General features: G+C 40.0%; 2 long non-coding RNA genes across 4 annotated transcripts in view; one reads left to right on the top strand and one right to left on the bottom strand.

Moving 5' to 3' along the window:
* LOC101948431 (uncharacterized) overlaps positions 1–17,796 on the top strand; it is a 159,719-nt gene that overhangs the window by 24,265 nt on the left and 117,658 nt on the right. The gene's annotated exons all lie outside the window — the stretch shown is intronic.
* Positions 1,028–12,561, bottom strand: LOC135972393 (uncharacterized). Of its 2 annotated transcripts, XR_010588832.1 has the most exons (4): positions 10,533–12,560; positions 9,991–10,286; positions 7,817–7,936; positions 1,028–1,916 (listed from the first exon to the last, which is right to left on the bottom strand). It is a non-coding gene; the product is annotated as an uncharacterized LOC135972393 (long non-coding RNA). The 2 variants fall into 2 exon arrangements; XR_010588831.1 differs by having other exon boundaries at positions 9,991–12,561.

The raw sequence follows: 17,796 nt of genomic DNA, 5'->3' as shown, positions 1-17,796 counted from the left end.
TTGTATCTCTCCAGCATTTAGCTAGCTGGTTAGGGTGGGTACTGGGAGAAGGATTTGTGTAAACTCATTCCCATATATAACCTCAGCCTCAAAGAATAAGGAGTACAATCATGAGCTAGCCTCTGTTACCTCTGAAATCACAATCAACTTCAGAGGGAGGTTATGGCAGCGATCCCAAGACTGCAACATAGACCAGTGCAAGGGACAATAGAGGCTGCCGTACAACTCAGGAAAATAAACATATGCCAACATTTACCTTCAGAAGGGCTGGCTTGGAAGGCTTTCAAAAGCACATCCCCAGAAGATGTCAGACACTATATATACACACTTGAACTTTCAGAACAGACAAGCTAACCATATAAGATAGTCATGAATGTTTTATCTGGATCCCTTTGGTGAAGAAACCACAGGTCTTGACTAAATGCTTATGAGAGAGATTGGAAAGGAACAGCATGACTGTGGGAGGAAGCTGGTTGAAACAAACCTGTGCCACTAAAGCAAGAAAGCATGGGCCCTCATTTGCAAGCTGAACCGGATGGATAACAACCAAAGCAGAATCACCACAGTCTTTCCAACCCAGGTTTCATACCAACTCATCCTAAATGGGAAACCAGCCCACAAAACAAAGTGCAAAATGAAACAAGTGAAGTGGGAACTTTGCCTGCTCCTCAGAGATAGCAAAGTCCACAATGAGCAGCTCAGCATTGAGGAGCTGACAATAGTCATGAAAACACTTAAATGTGGAAAGGCAGCTGGAATTAATGCTATATCTAATGAACTACTGAGGTGAGAGAACAGAAGTGGCTGCTTGATTCAATTCTTGCATGGAGACAATGCAGATACTCAGGCTGTGGAGACAAGCCAAACTGGTTGCATTACTTAGAGCACAAAGACCCTAACTCTGCAAATAGTTGCCACCCAGTATCATCACTCTGTTTAATGGATAAGCTATATAAACGGATGATAATGTGTAGAATATTGCAAATACTAGAAGGGCAACTGACTGATCAACTGGTTTCTGCCCAGCATGTTCATATTGTGTCCAAGTTGCAAACCTAACTCAGTACATAGAAGATGGCTTCAAAATCTGCAAAATTACAGGGAATGCAACGTGTTTGTTGATCTGTCAGCTACTTATGATGCTGTGAAGCCATCATACTCTTCTACTGAAATTGGCAAGAATGTTGAGAAATAGCAATATGGTCCAGGTCATCTCCTCCCTGCTTGAAAATGACCTTTTTGTCAAGATGAGTGGTCAGAAAAGTCAGTGGCATACACAAGAGAATGGATTGCCCCCAGGTTCACTGCAGTTACCCTGGCTGTTTAACACCTACACAGATTACAAACAAGAATTCACCAACATGTGAAGATTCATTTATTTAGATTATCTTTTCATCACCATCCACTCAGAAAGATTCAAGGACATCAAGCTAATTTTAACTGGCTCACTGTACTTGGAAAATACTATTTTACTTGGTCCCTGAGTGTCAACCCTCGTAAGACATAAATGTTCACTTTTCACCTGAAACACCACCATCAGACCAAGCATAAACTCCTGATATCAGGGGATCTTTGAGCACTATGAACTTCCAGTGTTCTTTGTGGTTACATTAGACATCTAAAGAGCACATAAAGAAGCTGAAAAAAGCAAGTGAATTCCACGAATTGTGTGCTCCAGAAACTAACCAAAACAAAATGGGGAGCTGACCCCCAAACACTGAGCAACTGGTGTCATCTTGTGTTACTGAACTGCAGAGTACTGTGCCCCCAGTCTGGTCCTGCTCAAGTCAGACCCAAAATTGATCCTGAAATAAATCCTGTAGATACTGAATTCATCACAGGGACTTTGAAACTCTCTCAACACGGTCACTATACTGCCTCACAGGGAATGCAACACCATCAGCGAAGTTAGATGCCTGCAGTAAAAAGGAGAGACAAACAGATGCATGATCCAAGATGTTCACTTTATGGACACACTCACCACACAAAATCTGAAGTCCAGAAAGAGTTTTGCCTCTGAAAATGCCTTTCCCCAAAATACCACAGTGGAAGGCTATAGAGTAACAAAATGGCAGGAAATGCCAATCTTGGAAAACCTGCCCTCTCTCCCCCCCTCCCCTGGCACTGATCTCAAACAAAAACACAAGTATACTCTACATTGAATGAGAGCTGGAATTACAGGGGTGAAAATGTGACCAAGTGGAAGTTGATAAATGACCCCAAATGTGAATATGGAGAGCCTAGGCAAACACTTAACACTGCCTGATGCAGTGCTGCCTGTGAACATCCTGTGCTCTCAAGGAATTATTTGAAAAGCGACAACTCCAGGTCTTGGCTATGGTTTTGGAGGGACAAGCAATGATGATGACTACCTCAGCTTTATTAGCCATCATATGAAAACACTAGCAAGAACTTTACAGGTCAAATCTTGCCTGCCTTACTCATTCATGTGGTCACCTTGAAAGCCAAATCCTGAAAAGGGCAGAGCACCTGCAACTACAGTTAGTTAAGTAAATGAAAATGGTGAGTGCTCATTATCTATCTCTCAGGATTTAATTTACTGATTTCATGTAATCCAAGCTGGTGTCCCCACATTTAGTAAGTAAATGTATAAAGTGTGTCCTGTAACTATAATTATTTGCCTCTTCCTTAACTCTTTCCTTTTGTTTGACAAGCAGTAAGAGAAATGGAACCATTTGCTCCTCTGTTGCTTTGGACTTCTTTTCTAAAAATGGAAGTGAAATTAATTTGATAAGACAGAGAACAAAGGTTCTCAACCAGACTGTGTGGACTTGACCAATGGCCAGCCTCCTTCCTTTCATTATAATCAGGCTGTATCTGATCAGAGGCAAAAAGTTGCTACCTTGCAACCTAATTTGTTTTCTTAGAACAGTTTTCACAAGCATTATACGTAGCTTAAGGTCATACAAGCTTTTCAAAATGTTCATGTTGTGTTAGGTGCATTTTATGCAATTAAATAGTCTTTTATAGGCCAAGCCCCCTATCCTTAGTGATATATTAGACTTACTATGTGGCAGTGAACCTGGATTTATGTAGCAAGGTATCCCAATTCTCCCCATTTAGTTTATCCATGATCCACTGCCCAACTTTGCTGCCCGCTAGCTTCATCCTCGGCCACTTAAAGTGCATAAAGAAAAGGGGGAAGGGATCTAAGAGTCACTGTATAATCTGTATGCTGGTAAAGAAATAAAGTATAAAGTATTAGCAATACAATATGTAGTGTCTCAGTGCTGCGCCATATTAACGGTGCTGCTAGAGAGTTGTCACTAATTTTTATATTCTCCAGCCATTAAAGATATTCTATGCAATTTCTCAACAGCTACTAACATTGCTCTGCCATCCAATATTTTAATATCTATGTGGAAACTAAGATGGATCCTTTTGTAAATGACTTTTTACACTTTAGACAGTCAATTTGCATGTCACATTAGTGCACCTATTCACACTGAATCCCATACCCCAAATTTGCTCATTTAGAGACTCTTACTGACAAATTTAAGGCTCCAATCCTACTCATATAGAAGTGAATTGGAATTTTGCCATTGATTTGAATAGAAGCAGTATTGGGTCCTTTATGCCTTATATTCATCTTTTCAGTTGGTCACTGTTCTATTCATTTAAACTTACTGTTTCACAGCCTTCAATTGTACTAGTCAGTGAGCAAGGACAGAAAAGACAGGATGCTGTCTGCTTCGCTGCTTGAGTTTGGATTTTAATCTGGATTTTTGCTCTCTCTCAAGCAACTTGGCTAGTGTGAGGTGGCATAACACTGCTTTTAAATTATTAACACACTGGCCCCTATCTACACTCCCTCGTTTAATCAACATACATACAATGCATCACATTGGTGTAATGAAGTATTTTAGAGAAATGAAAACAAGACAGCCCCCTCTTGTGTGATGCTAATGGCTTTTGGATTTTAGAGGTATTTTGACATGTGAAGCTTGCTTCTGTCTATTATGCTCTTTATTTTCTAAACTAATTGAAACCTGCAGGAGTTGCCCCAAGCACCTTTGTCATTCATGCAATTGTGATCTGAGCAGACCACCATAATGCTTTGTTTGCAGGCCTTTATTTGTCTTCTGTGAGATTAATCCACTTCATACAAAATTAAGCAGAAGGTATTCTCATCTAACAAGTTCCCAAAGCATATAAACCTCTGTTTTAAGAATCTTGCATCAACTGACAACTCTTTTAGAAACTGATTTAAGAATTTGGGACAGATTCTATTCTCTGTTACACCAGAGGAATCCTAGAGGGATTCCAATGAATTTCCTCTGGAAAGACAACAGTGTAACAGAGCAGAATTTGGCACTTTGCTTTAAATACACAAGCCAGTGCACAGCCTCGGACCCTTGTACCTCACCTGATTATTATTAATCCCTGGAATAGTCTTCCAAGGGACATAGTGGAAGCCACATTGCTTGAAACTAGATAGCTATATTTTCCATTGCTATTTTCAGTCTCAATTGTACCTCTAAGCCAAAGCCCACAGTAGGGAGCATTTCAGAGGTACACCATCCCAGAAGAAGTCAACAAGCTCAGGTGCTCAGAAACTCTGAATTCAGCTACTTACATTTAGGCACCAGTGGCTGAAAATGTTGGTATGTGTAATTCGACTACAGACAGATGGAAACAGTGTCAGGGTTTAGCCCTTGCTGTAATGAACTAGTCCTAGAGTCACAAATGGGATTTAGGCACTTAAGTCCAAACTTTATATTCTCAAAACCTTGGTTTAGCTGCCACCTACTCCTGTAGGCACCTACATTTCCACTGGAGAGGTCCCCAAGATGCCTACATTTCTGCTGGTGGGCATGTGTACAGTCACCTCAGACCTGACACCACCAAGCAGCCTGATGCCAAACTCACATCTAAGCCCCAGAGGGACTGTCCCCTACTTATCTTGTCTGCAGGGCCTGAGGCAGTGGAGGTGCTCTGAGGCAACTGCTGAGCAGGTCTGCCAGCCAGAGAAGGAGATGGTTTCTCCCTTGTACCCAATAGCCCAGAGCTAGAGCACTCACCTCAGATGTGGGAGACCTATGTCCAAATCCCTCTGATCACAACAGTCCCTTCTGTCCTTGGAATCTGACTCCCCTCTTGCCCTGAGGTGGAACAAGGATTTGACCCAGGTCTCCCATCTCCCAGGTAAATGCTCCAACTACTGGGCTACAGAGTATCCTGGGATTTCTTTCAGGAGAGGGTTCACAGCTGTGAATCCTGAATAGAGGGAAGCTTCTCCCTCCAGGTTGGACTTAGGCACTTAGCACCCTTTGTGGAGTAGGATTTAGGCCACAGCTCCCTTCTTGGCATTTTCGGTGGACTAGCTTAGGCAGCTCCCCACTCAGCGTGTTGGATTCTGTGAATCCAGTTTTATGCACCTAACCCTCCCCAAGCATTGTATAGGAACCGTCGGTGCCTAACTCAGGCTTGTGAATTCAACTTGGTGGCAGGGTATCTAAAAGCTTGGTTCTGCAGTGGTCAGCCTAAATTTCCCTTGTTAATCTGGCCCCAAGACTTGTAATTAGTCCACTAGAACTTGTTCCTCTTGCTATTGAGCTGCCCCTCGTAATGACCAAAGTTCATGCTGGCAGCTCAGCGGAGGAATGGACTCAGATGCAGATGAATGGCTATTAATGAGTCTGTAGCATCCCTGGTGTTATCAGTGGTAGTGAGGATTGAACTTCCCCAACAAATGTGAACTGATCTGCCATCTTCCCAAAAAATCATTCGGGTAGCTGTGAAAGGATCGTGAATAACTTGAGAGCTTTAAGAAAAGATAATGACAAGCTTTTGAGCCTTGCATTCTGTTAACATGAAAAGGACTAGAAAATTACTACTTTCTTTTAAAAAGACAGCGGAGATTCAGCTACATTTCTAGCTCCCCCAAATTTAGGTTCTGAGGACTGCAAACACAGGCTACAGAGATTTCTCTCCGAGCTACGTCCATCCAGTGGCAGGTGTGGTTATATTTGCTATGATGTATGTGCTGAATGATTTATATAAATCTCTCTGCATGCAAAATGTGCGAGGCTTTAAAATATTACTAATGCTTTGAGATCTGCAGATGAGTACCATGATAAGCACACATCACTTCAAATATATGTATAAACATTGTTTTCATTTTAAACTACAGATTCAGGTATAAATTAAAAACAGGTGTATTTGTGTGAATGTTCACCCTCATAGCCACAGGAACTTTCATACAAGCACTCAGCTCTATAGTCAGAGGGACAAGTGCTCACAAATTGTTTTATCCATCAATCTATTTTAGTCCCGATCAAAAGCTCTTCTCTTGAAAAGATCAAGATTATGAAGAACTGTGGACAAATGCATCAATTATTCTTGATGGATCAATTCAAAAGTAAAACACAGTGGAGACAAAAGGAGGCCCACACATTTAAATGATCCTGGAGTACAAGATTATTACTAACAGTGGTTGATTGTTTTCTATGTTGCTTAAAGCAAGAAAAAATAAAAATCTACAACTCAGATGAGTATCGCAAAAGGTGTGAATTGTCACTTATTCCCACAGAGAAAGGAGCAGGTTATACTCCCTGTTGAATGGTGAAAGAAAACTAGACTGGTGTACATTTGGCTATGAAGTAAATCAACTTTCAGTAATGCTATATCCAAACCAGCAATTTTCACACCACATGAGGAATGTCAACGCAGCCCAGGGCAGTAAGCTTCCCAGCCCACATCGACAGACTTGGGCTAGCTGTGGAGACTGAGCTTTGAAGTTGCAGTTCGGGCTGGAGCTCAGACTCTGAAACCTTCCTTGCCTCCCTTAGGCCTGAGCCACAACTTCAAAGTACCGGCTACACAGCTATTCCGGGAGTTCAAGTCTGTCGACCCAGGCTGGGAGGCCTGCTGCCGCAGGCGGTGTAAGCAGATTCTTTGGAGAGCCAGTCTTTTTGCCCCAGGGGTTAAGGTTTACAGAAATGTTGAAATAATATTGTTATACAATTTTTATTTATAAGTTTTTATTAATATATAAATAAGGAAAGTATTAAGCAATGTTAACCATAGACATTGCTGCCAGCTCCACCTAGAATACATATGAAATATGAGATGTGGGGCAGACAAGCAAGTTCCCCCAATTTGGGAATAGAAAATACACTTTCCAAAAAGACAGGCACATAGAAAACGTGATCCTAGATGGCTCCTACCTGAATTCATTATATGATCATTTTGATTTTTAAGGATGAACGGTCTCTGAATAACTAGCAAACCCACAGATTTTGTTTGTAATAAGACAGTAACTTTTTGTTCTGTTTTTTCCTTGAGCAAATATTTATTGCATATCATGGGAAAAAAATCCATCTCTTTGTGGCCTTGACCCTGCAGGCTGGTTTATGAAGTGCAGAGAGCCAAAGAGCCAGCACTGATCACACAGTATTTGCTGTGCACAGGTCTCAGCAATGTGAGCAATCCTCCACCCACCTCTGCTGAACTGTGCATGTTTCATGAGAAAAAACAGCACGCATGATGAGTGAGAGAAATACGGTTTAAGGGCTTAAATGCAATCCAGTGAATTCAAATGAGGACCTCAGCAGCCATTTTTAGCACTTCACTTTACTCTCACCACCCTCCAGCAGTTGAATTATACTGCTGAGAATCTGGTTCCCAGTCTCTCAGCCAGCTGTATGATGTCTCCTGGCATATTCTAGGCATAAAGTGCATACTGGCTCACCAGCCTGGAGCTCCAACGCCCCTCAGCATGCTTCATCTAATGGCTCATAGGGTTGCTTTCTCACAGACTTCAACTCTACAGATGCAAGTTCAAGGCCCATACCTTCTGAATTACTTTGTGCTTCTCTTCCATTATCTGAGAGACTTGCTTCTGGAGTACAGGATCTTGTTCCAAGCACAGATCTGTTTCATTTGTTGGTGTTTAGAACTTCTTTTAAGAATTCTAGTAATTAGAAATGCACTATTGTGATCTTTTCTTCAGCAGTTCTGCCTTGTGGGGATACAAATAAACCTTCCTCATCTACAGGGCTGGCTCTGGCTTTTTTGCCGCCCCAGGCAAAAAAGCCTCCCGCCGCCCCCCAGAGGGGAGCGCGCCGAGCCCGGCCGGGTCCCGCTCTCCCCAACCAGCCGGAGCACCAGGAGGAGGGCGGCGAGCCTGGCCGGAGCCCCGCTCTCCCCAGGTGAGCGCCGCCCCCCTCCAGGTGCCACCCCAAGCACATGCTTGGAGGGCTGGTGCCTGGAGCTGGCCCTGCTCATCTAGGCATGTGAAAAGCAGAGTTTTCCCTTCATCACTCAGAGAATGTACCATCGCATTAATGGTACAAGATGCCGGGGTTATAGACGTAGCCTCACCACTGAGCATGCTCTGAAAGCAGCCAGTTCCCATGCACTGCATGCTGACGGAAATAACCCCTTCAGTCAAATATATCTAAGGGATTAAAGAGATTTTTTTTCTTGTGTCTAATTTAGAATAATAACAGGCTAGATTGGATAACATCTTGAGAGACCAAAATCCTGTGTTTATCCTTCTGCTCTCTGTACTGCTGAAGAGGGAGTCAACCCTACTCAGCTGCTGTGAGACAGACATTTTAAAATCGGGCCTATTCCACTGTGGCCCAGGAGGAAAGCTTAGCTGAGCCATCACTTGGTGGGGAGGCTGAATAAAACCACTTCAGCATCCAGTCTATGCCACCCATTAAATCACCACAAAGTTACGCCCAGCACAGTTATCCTGCATAGCAAATCAGCTAATTGACATGAACCATGTAATCCAAGTATTAGTCCCGAGCATCAACTGCTGTGAAGAGTGCCCAGCCTACTTTGCAGAAGAGATCCACAACTCTCTTGGTTGAGGAAAGCCAGAGAAGAACAACTGTGCCTACTGCTATTGAAAATTGTCAATGCCTCCTTCAGAGAAGCAAGTCTGCCAACCTGCCTGATCCTCAAGAAACCAATATTAGACACAAAGTTAGCCAGCTATGCCTCATCTTAACCCCTGTTTCTAGATTAAATAATTTAAAAAGTAGTCACAACTAAGCTCCAACAGGAAATACCTTTTAAATCAGGCTTCAGATGGCCTTGGCAAGACCAAAATGATGCTGGTCAAGAGGGAAATTACTTCAAAAACTGGGACATTATTCTTCCACTCCATTGAAGATATACTTCCCATTTCCCACCACATCTTCATTTAGCAAAGGGGTGGGAAACCTAAGGATCACTAAGCCTAGAACATCAGGTAACATCAGTGGTGCAAACCACCACCAACTGCCCCTGTTTTAAATGAGAACATGGCCACACTGATCCACCCATCTATTGTCTCCATACAAGATCACTGCAATTCAGGACTTGTCTAGGTGCTTTTTTAAATTCAGTTTGCTTAATTTAAAATCCCTCTCTAAACACCCATGTAGACATAATTTAAACATATTTAGCTCAATTTTAGCAGGTCAAGTAAGAGCCTGTATAGGACCCTTTGATGGCTTCCAGTTTGTTTCCATTGCTCAATCTTCAAGCCCATCCATGGGTCAAGATGCTGTTATGTTTAGAACTGGGTGAATAATGGATATTTTAGTTTATTGGCAAATTGAAAAACATTGAGTCAAAAAAAAAAAAAAACCACTTCATTTAACCAAAAACAAATTTTTGTTGTTTCAGTTTCAGACTGGGCAATTTTTTTTCCCAGCAAATATTACATTTGGGTAAAATTTGGCCAATAGTTTCAGCAAAAGAAAACACATTTTGGAAATGTTTCATTTTGAAAAAAATCTAAGTGAGCTGTTTCAAATGGCAATTCAGTTTGGCCCAAATGAAGTTTTTTTGGCTTGTCATTTCTCCAAAGGGCAGGGGGAAGTAATTTTGGTTCAAAATAACCACTCCCCCCCCCAATTCAGCCACTAAACCAAAAAGAAAAAACAAAAAAGAAAACCAATTAGTCACCCAACATTGGCATGCCACTGCCCTCCTTATAACTTTAAACCCGTGGGTTAGGGCACACACCTGGGATGTGGGTGACTGAGGTTCAATTCTCCTCTCTCCCCCTTGTTCTGGAGGAGTACTTTAACTTCAGTCCTGAACATTGCAAGAGGGCTCCCTGAGCTATGGGATCTTCTGCTGTGGGTCTCAGTCTCTCCTGTTGAATCTGTTCCCCTTTGGATACATAATAGTAACCAGAGCAGGGACTTGAGTATCCCTTATTTTAGGTGAGTGTCCTAACCACCACCAGGCTATACAGTCATTTTCACTCTTTCCCTGGCCCAATGACTGTTTGTTTTCACCACAAATGACTGTTGCCCCTATAAACCAGAAAAGGGGGAAAGAAAAATGATTATACATATATATCTTAAGTATAGCTTAGCCAACATCACTTTGCAGATTTAGTTTACCAAGGAATTGCTATGATGTTAGGTGATTTAAAAGTTCCTAAATAGATAGTGTGGTAAGGCACCTTCTTGGTCTCACCAGCCTCAGCTGGTTTTAGTCTTAGAAAGATGGGCTTAGGGTAAAACAGTCCCTCTTCACTGCAAAGGGGCAGTCCATACCTTCTATCAGCCACTCTTTTAGGCTTGTTTTTCTCCCTTATGGGAGAGACTGTCATCTCACCTACTAGCAGCTTGTCTTCCCCCCCTCTCACCCCAACAGGGGAGGGTTTAAAAAAGTCTAAGGCAGCCCTTAGTGGAATCAGCTGATCCTAATTGATCTCTGGTAACCCCTTCTCAGCTGAACCTGATTGACCTGTAGTTGACAGGAAGGAGGGCCTTTTACCCTTCTGGGACTGTTTTCTGCTCTGCCCTTGCAGCTGTCTGTCCTGAGTTTATCAAAACAATAGGTAGCAAATTGGAAGTCCACTTATTTATTACAAAATCAAAATCAAACTCTGACCACGTACTGGTCTTCACACAATTTTGCTGTGCTACAAATGTATTGTTGCAGAGAAGTCTGTACTAATGAGAAGATATCATGACTCCTTGGTTATAAGTTAAACTTAATTTTTAACTTTTCACTGTGTTCTACCCAAGATTCATAAGCAAAGTAGTTACCATCTGTATAATATATTAATCTAGCATGCCACCAACCCTTTCTGCATGCTTAAAATTTGCCAAAAGACCAACAGCAGATTAAAAACTCAAGAACTATATAAATAGTGTACATATTTTCTGCTTGAATACTTGAAAATCAGAATTTAAATCTTCCCTGATCTTTTCCTTCCCTCCCCCCTCCCCCCCCCGTATTCCCTGCCCCTGCCCCCCACCCTCAGGTTAATTTCCTGTACCACTTAATTGTGCCCTTACTGGCTTTAGAGTAAATAGTATTTCCTCTTTGTGACTAATAAGATGCGCTGTTACTTTTTGGGATGGAATTTCTTGGGAGGGAATTGCTCTTTCTCTACATATTTTATTTTACCAAATCATCATTTCAATCAATTGAATATTTTAATTTGCCCACATTATACCATGATCCAGGTAACTATTAAAATGCATCTTTACATCTTATGAAGGAAATTCCATATAGAAAAGAGTCTTAATTGTAACAGCTTTGCAGCTTAAATAGGCTTCTCCCTGATCCCTTACTAGAATATTGTAAAGGCTGATTCCACTAAATATTGAGTCATATGAATACCTGAAAGAAAGAAAATTAGCATGTTAATTACCTGCATAATCTTAATATGTCACTATCAAAATAAAAAAAAATTCTTTCCCACCACGCTAGTAAAATATTGGAAAGGCTCTTCATTTTCAGTTTTTATTTTGTTTAAAATTTCCCAGGAATTTATCAATTTAAGTTAAAATGGGTAAAAAAAGCCATTATGTGCAAAACATGAACTTCATTGTTTTTTGTGTAAATATCAGGGGTAATATTAGTGTGGGGATGGGAGGACAGAAAAAAAGCAACAAAAAGAAAAGTAAGATTATTGGACATAAGAACAGTTGAATGTTGTGGTTTGTTTCATGAACTGTACATTAACAGTACATACACATATGCACACATGCGCATATCTTCCACTACATTGTCTTACTTTAACAGTCAGCCTAACGCGCACACTTGGACTAATTTATTATTAAAATAAACACATCTAGCTAATGTAATCAATTAAATATTCTTAACATAATCAGTATGTTCATGTACCTGTGTGGTCCAAAATTCAGGTGAAAGTCAGTAAAAAAAAATTGAATAATAGCTTTTGTAAAACCCAGGAATTTGAGAAAAATAAGTAAAAACAGAAAATGTAAATAGTGGTAAAATATTTACACAACACAATGTCATGACAATCAAAGTACTGCATATTGTAGATACCTAAGGTTAGGGGACAAGTAGGGAAGTGGAACAAAAACTAAATTATGCATGGAAGCAAAAATCGGAGAAAAGTAGAAGGCAGAGGTGACAAAGGGTGAGTCAACATTATCTTCAATTTTATTGGCTTTTTGTGTTTAAATCAGGAATTTTTTTTAACTGATGCATTATAGACAGCATCTACAGGGGCATTTTAAGTATAAGATACAGGAAATAAATTCCTTCATTTCTTAATTGGGCTGTATTCTCAGATGGCATAAATTGGAAAAGCTCCACTGATTTACACCATCTGAGGATATGGCCCATAATATTGTAATTTATTATGTACATTGCATTTAGTGACAGCCTGTGTTTCAGTAGAGTTAGTCAGAAACAAGAACTTGGATCAAAAGTAGATTTTGAAATGCCAGAATTTCCTGCAGGATGGAAATCCCCCCAAAATTAAAATTGGAACTATCAAAGCATTCTGCTTCGATAATGTCAATGTTATAATTTATATATTATAGAATAATAAAAATAATAGTTTAATATAATAAGTAAACAATTACTTGTAACCATAAAGTCTAAACATAAAAGTTTACTTTATCAAAACAAAATGTTCCAATATTGAAACATCTAAATATTGCATTTAGACTCCCCCTCCTCCCCATCAAATTTCATCAAAAGTCACATTCCTGTGTTATGTTTGTTTTGATCTTTGTATTTTCCAATGGAAAATTATTCCTTGAAAATTTTTGATCTGCTCTAGTTCTCAGCTTTATCATAAACCTTACTTATGTGAAATGAAAGAAAGATGGTCCCCAGTAATAAATATAACAGTGCTATATAGTAGTAAATTTAATAGACTCTTGGAAAATTAAGTTTGCCAGGATGTGTGTAGTAATCAGTTCTCAAAAGTGCCTTTTTTGGCGGGGGAGGGAAACTAGGAGGTTACTTTGATTTTCCATTTCATGGGCTCCTAAATCATAACACAGCAAGCTACAGGAATGTATGGTAGCACACTTTTATATGTGTACCCATGACACGCACCCTGGACTAATGAACACGGGCAGGTCCAGGCACCAGCGCAGCAAGCGCGTGCCTGGGACGGCAAGCGGACACAACATCAAGAATGTCAGTTTTATGGAGAATTAAAATAATACAATCTGCATAGGAAAGAACCACTCCATCACTCAAATTTTGCATGAGTGTGAAGAAAAGAGCCATGAAAAATAAGGCAAAAGGTACAGTTGTATTGAACTGATTGTTGAGTAGAAGTCTTAACAGGAGATTTTTGTCTGGAACTTGTTAATTGATAAAAGCGCTGCAGGGAATGGCAGCATGTCTTTTTGTTCTCAGAACTCCTGTTTGTCCATATTAATCCACAATCAGCCTGGGTATTTCCTAATATTGTTCCTAAAGAGCTATAACCACAAATAGAAACTGACTGGCATATGATGTCAACAGCTAAATTTGAAATTCTGGTCCATGTACCTTGGTTACCATTTAAAACAATCAATGTTTAACTTCAGTTACCACACTTAAATATTTAATATGTTGGTCACTGTGGGAAAATTACATTTTAATGGCAACCACTGTATACTGACCTTCATCCATGGCAGCACTATCAATGTGCAAATGTTTAATCAAAGACAGAGTCTAGAAGAGAAGCTGGTTCACAATGATGGGGAAAGACAGCCAACTACTGTAACACAACTGGGGGAATAAATTAACAGGCTGCCCACAAGGCAGGATGGAATAATCTGAGCCCGTGGTGGAAGATGGGAACTTTTAAATTAATATTTTCTTGGCAGTCAGAATTAGATAAGCAGAATATGCATGCATATGAAAACAGCTAACTACTACAAATTGTTTACTTGATGTTATGGCTGCGACACTGCCAACCAATGCCAGATATTTCCAAGTTATGCTGACATGCTGTCCTTAACACACCATTGTGAAATAAACAAGTAAATGAGAAATTAAGGATCAAGGCTTTAATATGGATTTTCCTGGCTTTTGAGAGTTTGTGTCACAGTCCTAACATCCTCCGATCAGGCGTTTAATGTCCTCATTTGTTTTGGGCATTTTAGCTTTGGGATATTGTTTGTGCTAAGTGCGTAGAAGGTTCTAAAATATCAGTTCTTTACTCAGGAGATTCAAGTGATCCATTAGATTTGTCAAGTAAACAATCAAGCAATTTAAAAATATTTACAAAGAGTAAGTAATATAACCACCCTATCAGTTATAATTACCTAAAAATACATATTGTATAAGTGCATATTGGTGAAACTCATTGATTTTCTCTTGATTGTGACCTGAAACCATAAATCAGCCTGCATTTGCTTGAAACTCAGCCTGATTTGGGTCACAGTTTAGCCAAAGCTGACAAATTATTGTGGGCATTGGCTGAGATTTAAGTTGGTTGTAAGCTTAGTTACAAATGTTTTGTGGGGTTGGGAGATTGATTGATTTTTAGGTGGGGATGGTATGAGCAGGGGGATAATAAAGGATGATTCAGACCCCACAAGTGGTGCACATTTTTATCCATGATACCAATAGCACATTGTAACTGCAAAGTGTGATGAGGGCTACCTTTGTCATTGCTCTCCTGTTTGTCACACACATTGCATCTGGTTAGATTGAAAGCTCTTTGGCATGGCAGGGACCATATCTGTCTTCGTATGTGTTTGTACAGCACCCAGCACAAAGAGGCTTCAATCCTGACTGGGATGTTTGAGTCCCACAGCATTACAATAATGAATAATAGTGAGGCTGGTGTTTCATGTGGCTCCTGTAAGTTGCCAAATCTGAGAGTTAACAAGCAGTTATTGTTACTATGGAAACTGATTTATTTCTTGGTTAGCTCAACATGTCTGTCTCATTCTGTACTTTCATGAGAGCTGTTCTGTGATTTTAATTCCACTACTCTGAGAATCACAAGGAGTGAATTATTCAGCTTGTTTGCAATAGACCCTTGCAGTGAATAACATGCTTGTCTATCGTAACATAACATATTCATTCAGGTTACAATATTTTCTGACCTAAATGAATATATATTTTCAAACAACATTAAGGTGCAATAGAGCAATTAAACTTCCAACTGTGACAGTATGGAAGCCTGTTCACTGCTACTGAACTAGCAACTGCATTCATGCCTTACTAGCCCATCCATTTGGAAAAGCTCATAAAGGCATTTTTTCCTTTGTAAAGGGTTGAGTTCTTGTCTCACAGACCATTAATTCTCATTCAGCTGTGTTCTCCATTCCCCTTCTTTAGCTGAGCAAAAAATAATTGTACCCCATGTGTCCCCCCAACTCGAGCATGTGGCAACTCCCCCTTGTAGGCTGTGTGGTTAGGAATTATTGTCATTATTTAAGAGATGATTGTACTCAGCACCATACAAGTCACACAGGTAAAAACAGTCACTGCCCAGAGGAGCTTATGATGAACTACTTGACAGATACAGGTAAGTTGGCACACACTAGGAGATCCAGAAAAGGTGTTAATTCAGAACACCGCTATTTTTATTTCTTTCTTGACTGGCTAGGGCTAACCGCCTAATGGAATAAATGAGCCAGTGTTTCTGAACCTTGCCAGGTTGACAATTCCACATTTGAACTCCAAAATTTTGGTGTTCCTCTTCTATTTACTATAGAAGTAAGAGTAAAAACATATCAATGATAAGCCCATATAAAACTACCACTACCTTTGACCTCACAATCGTTGAAGGTTTTAACTACCCTGAAGATACGCTGGTAATTTTATTTTCTTCAATTTAGAATTGTAATAACATTTAACATCTTGCAGCTGGTGCTTAATTTGTGCCAGGGCTGAGCTCTGGCACCTCTAGGCTTGGCAGTTGATGGACCCAGCACCTCTGGACTTTCCCCGTGTTAGGAAAGTAAAAAAATTGCTTGGTACTCAGCACCTCTTTCACTACAAATTAATCACTGCTTGAAGCGCCCTTACCTCCAATAGGCTTTTATGACCTCCCTAGAGGTCATGGTCTACCACCTGAGAAACATTGCAGTAAAGAATTTGAATGAAAAGGTGGGAGTGGGAGGTCATTCTATTTGAGGAAACCTGTATTAATTGTAACAGTACAAACTCTCTGAAGAGACTAATAAATTCTTGTTACAAGAAAGCATGAAAGTCTCTTTTATGATTCATGGTAAGAGACAAAATATATATGAATACCGGGGTGATGGCATAACAGCAGACCATAAAAATGGTACACTTGCAGCTGGAAAACTAGGGATAAAATGATCTTGGGACCCAATTCAACAGCTGTAATAGCAAGGAAACCTATACAAAGCAGCCAAAGCTCCCAAATACTAGCTTGTGTTGCCAAAGCAGAAAGATTTTTTGTTTAAATGGTCCCTGATGGTTATCAGCTTCAATTTCTAGTATAATCCCATTTAAATTAAGTACAATTTAACAAAATGTAGTTAATTTCCTAGGCCTGGATCCACTGCCATGTCTTGATGTTGTGTAACTGAGTGCACCTCAATTTACAAAGTTTCCACTGCTAATCTGGCTGTTTCAAGTAGCACAAAAACAAATGTCTGTAGCTGGTAATTTTTCTGATAACATTGTTAAGAAAAAGGAAGAGCACAGAGTTCTCTCAATGAGACATACATTAGTCCCTTAGTATTTTAGTGATTAAGATCTTTCTTAACAAATAAAACACTACTTGTTTCAGTTGGTTGAAGTTTCCTGGAGGAGAAAAGAATGATTGAAACATCAATGAGATCTTTATGTGAATCATATGACTAAAAATGGGTGGTATACTTTTATTTCTAATTTACTGATTTTTTTTCTCATTTATCTTAATATTTGTAAGCTGATGTTTACCCATCATTAAAGGCAAAGCCATTTTAAGGCTTTAAATCAGTATGCACTCCACTATGATAATAGAATGGCAGTATTGCCAATTCCTCTAATGTGCATGGTTGAAGTTTCATCCAGGAAATTTGTCTGGCAGTAGATTCTCAGTATGTAGTGGACTGATTATGTCAAAGAAGAACTCAACACAGGGCATTATGACAGATCAGTAACAGGCCCTTAAATATCCTTTTAATATTGCTGGGACGGATGTGATGAAGATGACAACTTTATTGAAGTAAAATATCTGATGTGAGATTAGAAAGTGTGATCTTATATTGCCAGCTACATTATACCCAAATCAAAAATCCATAACAAACTTCAGCAGGAAACTTATTTTCACATTCGTTGTCACATTGTTATAGCTATTTCACATATGAAGGGTGGGAGTCAGTTTTCTCTTGGGGCTCAGTCCAACACCTATTAAAAATAGTAGGAGTTAGATCAGTCCACTTGCATGGTGGGAGAGTCCCAGATGAGAGTCAGATATTGGTACTTACTGGACATAGGCCCACTTGGTTGAGATCATTGATTCTATTCAGTGGCATCCACAAATGTGTTTATAGAGTAAAATTCACAAATGTAGTAGCTTTGGGAATTGTGTCTTCAGAGAGCTGCTGGCTCGCAGAAGATTTTCAAACCCCACTG

This window comes from Chrysemys picta, chromosome 6 (genome assembly GCF_011386835.1).
Source record: "Chrysemys picta bellii isolate R12L10 chromosome 6, ASM1138683v2, whole genome shotgun sequence".
NCBI classification, from domain to species: Eukaryota; Metazoa; Chordata; order Testudines; family Emydidae; genus Chrysemys; species Chrysemys picta.
Note: the sequence above shows the minus strand (reverse complement) of the source record. Positions and strands in the feature narration are given on the sequence as shown.